Consider the following 7,163-nt stretch of genomic DNA (forward strand, 5'->3'; position numbering starts at 1 on the left):
CTCCCCAGGGAGCTGAGAATGAAAATCGAGTGACCACTGATCCATTTACCGGGGTAAAAATAGTATTGTGCTATGATCATCCACTTGGTGAATGGAATGTGGCGCAATTGGCTGTATTCCTGGTAGCAAACCCGGGTACTCTCCCAGTGTGAGTCAACAGGTTAAGAGGTACCAAACCTAAGGCACCGAGAACAATAGGGAGTCGGACAACTTGGTACTTGGGGTATCATTTCGAAAGCGAGGTCCGCATATTCGCCATGTTTTTCCTCAATCTTGTCAATCACATCAGCGACAAAGGGGACAGGAAATTCAATAATATAAATGATTTCATTGGATTTATCAAAAAGGACAAGATCAGGTTTGTTGGCCTGGATGCGTCTGAGGCTGTTTAGGGCCTATTAAAACAAAAATTGTATTTATCATTTTCCATGACGCCCTCTACACATTCTGGGTCGTACCACGGATGGACCTCTGTGTCAAAACCACAAACATTGCGAAGACGATAATAAAAGGATCGAGCCACTCCATAATGTTGCTTAAGATACTGTGTTTGTGCCAAAGCTGGGCATTTACTGACACGGTGTTGGACAGTCTCATTAATTTCATTACATGATCTACATTTCATATTTACATTTTGATGCAAAATCACACATTGACGGTTTCGAGTGGGAAGTGACTGGTCCTGAGCAGCAAACAGAAAGCCATGTTTCACTTTTCAGGCAGGCCGACTTCATAACAGCGAGGGTTGCTGATCTTCTCAACACACTTCACATCAACTCGGTGCAGTGGTCGTTCGGGGAGCCTTCCCTTGAGAAAGCGAACCTGGTCCGATTTGATATGGCACTTCGCTTGGTTCACACTCTTTTCCGTACCGTCAAAGCAGTACAGAACCATCAACAAAATAAACACTGACACTGAGATTCTATCCTTAGTCCTTGGCTCGTTTAAGAAAACTATGGAATGTATTGTTTTCATCATGAGTGTTGACATGGATCATCAGACAAATTTCCTCTGAAACGTGAAGGCCCATGGAGCTCAAACTTTGTGTGAAGAGTCCCAGCTATTTTCGTGTCTCGAAAGAATATTCACGTAATTCCCACCCGATGCCAAGTCTGGCTGCCACGGCGGCTGTATTGATATGCCGTAAGTATGTGGTATGCGGAACTACATACAATACGGTTGTTGTTATATTTTGATTTTTTAACACACTTCGACCTTTGACAAGCTTTTCAAAACCCTAGTTCTTCTAACGTTACTGTATTTGTATGTCTCCTTTGGGACTATTAGGCCGGTGGAGTTGACACATTGTATGCGTGATGGTTTCTCCAAATTTCCTTATTCAGATCCTGACTTTAAATATGGTCTATATCTTTCCCCCAACAGTCCACTTACAGATATACTAATCACAGAGGCACAGATCGAATCTCACTCTCTCATTCCTGAATACACAACAGGATTTAGGACAATTTGTCAAAAACTAAACCAAATGGCATCTGAATTTTACTAAAAAACATTATGTGTATGCTGGACCTTCTCCTAGATAACGCCTATGTGGAATTATTATATGTGTTATAATATGTGGGCATGGGTACCATCTGTGCCCCTCTCCTTGCTGATCTGTTACTTTATGCTAAAAATCGGAATTTCTGCAGGGATTGCTAAAATCAACATACTTGAATTTGACCAAGAAATTTAACCAACGCTTCAGGTATATCGATGATCTGATATTATTCAATGTAGTTTCTCTTGATTATGAAAAAGATTTTGTTTTGTAATAGACCCAATGAATTCTGATCAGGTTGATTTGGAGATAAACATAATATATTTTCAACGTTTCCTGAAAGTTGGAAGACGATTGAGTTTGGAACGCGCAGCAATCCGTATTATTACATCCTATTACTGTAGGCTTTTTGTGTTTTCCACCAAATATTGATATATTTTCAAAAGCAAATAGCCTCAAATTCATTTTGAAATATATATCTTTCGTAATTTTTATGCCTGGAAATGTACATATTTAGGTCAGTTTCGCAGCCCAAAACGTGCCGAATACGTATAGATATCCAGTAAATATTTATCAGACCCACTTATGGAACAATGCTGTACTACCCATTTTCAGTTACTCTTAAAATTCAGTCATACATATGAATATATAAAGGTTTCTACTTTCTATTTTCTGTCGGAATCGTAAACTGCACACTGATTTGTTTTTTTACTGTCGAACAGGTTTGTAGTTCTATCGATGGAGAAAGTACATGCGATCGCTGATATCAAATATTAAACGCCGTTCAAACACCTCGTCGAACATAAAAATGACCCAGTTTATGACGTAAAGCGCAAATTCGCAGGTAGCAGGTGGCTCTGCGGATATAATCTTTCTTTCGTTTGTATTATATGTAAAGTTATTTATCTGTATGATTGCCTCTTTGCGAAATGGAACGCCCAGCGTATTTGCAGATAACAACCTAGATAACTCTTGTAATTCCCTTTTAACGTCATAATGGCACGCCCAGGTTGGTGGTTGATAATAGCCTAGATAACGGATCAAAAGGAGCCGACGTAAGAGGTGGTGTCCAAGTTTTTTCCCATTGCAGATTTTTGTTCTTTAAACATCCGACTGATGGGCCCATAACACTTTTATTCGGTTTAGAAGACAGACACACCTACATTGTACACAATGCTGCGCATATGCATCTCTAAAACGTGTCTAAAATGTTGTTTACTTGTGTATACTATTAAACATCCGTATTGTACAAAGACATAACCAAGGATGAAAATATTCTAATATGTGTGGGAATGTTTTGTCAGTTTCGATTTCAAGGTTTTTCAGTTGATAGCGTTACGTGTGAGTTTAAATGTAAACATAATCACAGTTTAAGTACTATTAGAACGAGTGACTGACAAAACAACATGAAAGAATAATTAAAGAAATACCATTCAAACTGCATGCATCCTCCAAAAGTAATCACAATGTATTTGTAGCTAATTATAATCAGATTTGTTTGTTTGTTATAGCACTATTCCAGCTATATGACGGCGCTCTGTAAATAATCGAGTCTGGACCAGAAAATCCAGTGATTGGCATCATGAGCATCGATCCACGCAATTGGGATTCGATTACATGCATTACCCAAGTCTTGACAGTATCTCATAGATAAGCATGCAAACTTTCATTCATGTAACTTCAGTAGTGTCTGAGAAAACTTGTCCCCATTTCACGCAGTATACACTCAGATGGAAAGCAAGAAAGAAGGTCTATAAATCTGCTTGCTTGCTTCTCTTGTTGTTTCAACGCCGCACGCAGCAATATTCCAGCTATATGACGGCTGTCTGTAAATAATCCGATCCCGTTAGACGCCTTTTATGACAAGCATGAGTAGCTGAAGACCTATTCTAACTCCGGATCTTCACGGGTCGCCATAACTTTGGAAAAATGAGGGGATACAACTTGTCATACGGGTTTCTTAATTAATTGTATACTTGTTTATAGACTAGAAGGTTTGTGTCAGATTTCTTAAGTTTAGTTAATGTCAGGTCGACATTTAGCCGCATCATCTGCCAAGTAGGCGATGTCAAAAGTTGGAAGGGAGCTATATCTTGAAGGTTAATTTTAGCTAAATTTTAGATTTGATTCTTATTCCAAGGGGTGGAATAGAGATTTTTTTCTTATTGTTAATATATTCGTAAAAAAGGATTAAATACGTTATTAAAAGCTGGACTTGACTGATTAGAATCTAATTTGGTGATGTTTTGTGAGTATAATTTCAGACGGCGTTGTTTAAGGGATGACTCATCCGCCTCCACGTACAGACTATGAATGGAAGATGTTCGAAAGGCAAAACCCGAGGCATTGATGATGGTTCGTATCTAGTTTTTTGTAAATTACTTTAACATGCTCCACCATAGAAGACGGAGCCATGATCAAGTTTTGAACGGATCAGTGATCTTTATAAGTGTAAGAGGTTTGTCCGTGTTTCAATATCAAGTGTTACCCAAAGACTAAATAAAGCGATAATAAGGCGTACGTGATGCCTTCGCTAGTTTACTCGGTAGCCATCATTTTTACAAGCCCAAATGTGCGGGGATCAGTCATTGTGCTAGGCAGTAAGGGTGATACGGACCAGTCATTACAGGATATTGCAGCATCCGTTCTTCTTTAAGTGTCCGTGAGTCCATAGGATACTTTGGCACACACTCAAATATACTATATTACAACTATACTGGCATCGAAGTCAGTTAACTTTAAATTGAAGTAACATTTAGGGTAGCATTCATAATAAAGCTACTAAATTATGAGGGCTTTATAACTGTAAGTGAATCAAGTTAGTGTCCATGACCTTCCTGGTCTGTAAACATTTACTCATATTAACATAATAGAATAACTGAGGGCTTCAGCACATAATAATTATTGTCGAACTCGAGCACAAACTATACTCTTCACAGTAAAGTCTTTGGGATGTTTGGGCAACTTCACTGAACGGCCACCTCTGTTGGCAGTCGGTGGTATAGTCATGTGCTTGCTTCATGATTGTCGTCAGTCTGTCGGTCTTCATCGGTGTCATCGGTGTGGAGTCACGCGAGAAGTTGCTGGTAGGCCTGTTAGATGGCACAAACTGTTCTCTTGACTAATAGTTTTCTGAGTATATGTTGTCTCCCAACTTTTACAGGTGTTTGATTCAATGTATGTTGTTAAGCTGTTTCCTCAATATTCCTGTAGGTGTGTCTACCTCATAGCTTCTCGCGTCAAATCTCTTCAGCACTGTTCCCGTTTTTCCATACTTTGTCATTCATTGTGAATGGCTTTGTCCTAACAATATTACCTTCTTCTAAAGGCTTTAAATATTTTGCTGATTTGTCAAAGGATGACGTCTGCTTTTGTGGTTTAAGACGAAATCTTTCTGTTTTACCCTTCACTGTTCTCGGCTTAAACAGAGTTTCACTTTTTGGAAGGAGGGTCTTTGATCGTCTGTTCATAAGTCGTTGGTTGCAAGGGACTAGATCTGAGTCTCTGAGTTGGTGTATTTCTGTAGTCCAATATAGCTATATACTGGTCGTTTCCACTGTCTTTTGCTGTTCGCAGTAGTCTCTTTGCAGTCGTAACCTCAGACTCTGCCTTTCCATTGGCTTGACTGTTGTGAGGACTGGAGGTTACGTGCTCTATGTCCCAATCAATATCAAATTTGTGAAACTCCTCTCAGTAGAACCTATTTCCGTTATCACTGACCAACTGGTCCGGAATCCCACCGTTGTCACCATGTTTCAATATCATGTGTTACCCTAACACTAAACCAAACGGGGGCGGTCGGGTAGCCTAGTGGTTAAAGCGTTCGCTCGTCACGCCGAAGATCCGGGTTCGATTCCCGACATCGGCACAATGTGTGAAGCCCATTTCTGGTGTCCCCCGCCGTGATATTGCTTGAATATTGCTAAAAGCGGCGTAAAACCATACTCACTCACTCACTCACTAAACCAAACGACAACAAGACGCACGTTTACGCACTAGTTTACTCGGTAGCCATCATTTACAAGTACGGATGTGCAGGGAACAGTCATTGTGCTAGACAGAAAGGGTATATGGACCAGTCATCACTGGATATTGTAACAGTCTGATCACCTCCCCACTTTGAATTTGATAAAACTTTCAATAAAACGAGGGCCTTCAGACATCTAGCTTTAAGGTATTTAATGTTAGGTAAGAAAGTTAAATGGTTATCAAAGAAAATTCCCAAGGACTTGGCCTCCTTTACAATTTGATTGGGGTGTCATTCAAAATATTTCAGTGTCCTATTGCGGCTTATATTTTCTGCAGAAATGTAAACGATTAGTTTTAAATTTAGAAAATTTTCAAGAGATCTCATGCAATCTCATGCAATTTTAATTCAGATATATAGGTTTGTAACTGCCACTCTATGGTATGGATATGTTTACAACAAGAAATATTAAAAACAGTCAAGAAAAGCGATCCATCCACTGCGTCACTTAAAATATTTGAAAGACTATTTATGTTAATTTTAAATATAGTGACAGAAAAAATACTGCATTGCGGGACACCTGCCTGAACCTCGTCGTTGGTCCAATTATTAATTGGCCAACTAATCCCAAAGGTAAACCGTAATCTTAATTAAATGTTTGAAGACAATATATATTTTTCTTCCCATCCGTAACTTGCAGAAAATCAAAAACGTTGCTTGCCAATGGAATTAATAACTCAAAACCCCCCGTAACGTACATCAAATTAAATTTCAGAGACAATACCAATCCATGTTTTCCAGCATAACACATGAATCTAATCATAAATGTCGGTGGCGATATGAACCTGAAAATTATGTCCATACTTGAATCGAACTCGGTCATGATACAAGCCTATGTGACCTAAACAATTCTAGGAACTTGTTCCATAAAAGGAATAACTCATGAATATTAATGACCCCACGACCTAGTTTTGCGATGCTTATAAAGGTGAGTTCTGCTGCAGTTTCTGCGCATTTGTATATTCTAATCTAATTTGGTTCCGCCATATGTCCATTTGTTGACCTAGCTAAGATCGCTGCTTCCATGCCTGAGGTAACACTACCTGTTTCCATATATTCAAATCCCCTAGTATCCCATCATGTAATAATGCTGAGTTTGGCGTTAAAACAACAAACAAACATTATCTCGCCTTCCATGTAACATTTATATATTTAATGTAGTAAATGGTCTTTGCCCTCGTAAGAATATACTGAATGATATGCTGAGAGGCATCAAAAACGCATATTAGGAAAAAAGGTCTGGCACCGAGATGACCTACAGCGGCTGACAAACGTTGACGATGTCCTTGGGTAAGGATCTGTCCATAATAGGGTCGAAAATATCGGGAGTGACGTGCCGCATCACGACGTCTGAATGTCAGTTCACTGATGGGCCTTCGTCTCGTTACTATCGTTGCACTAGCAGTCTCTCGCGCAATCCTAAAGCGATTCCTATGATGGCTGCCGACGATGTGCTGGTCTTGTCTTCGTGACGTCACACAACGTCACTCACTCACTCACTCATGTTGCCCTATGACTTTGCTACAGCCTCGAAACTGTCACCTGGTGGACATGGAAGTGATTAGCAACATCTCTCTGTGTCCGGCCAGCTTGCAGCATTCCTATAGCTTGGTCCCTATGGGCGTTGGTCAACCG

The sequence above is a fragment of the Haliotis rufescens genome, unplaced genomic scaffold (assembly GCF_023055435.1).
Source record: "Haliotis rufescens isolate VD_foot unplaced genomic scaffold, xgHalRufe1.0.p SCAF_4, whole genome shotgun sequence".
Classification (NCBI taxonomy): Eukaryota; Metazoa; Mollusca; class Gastropoda; order Lepetellida; family Haliotidae; genus Haliotis; species Haliotis rufescens.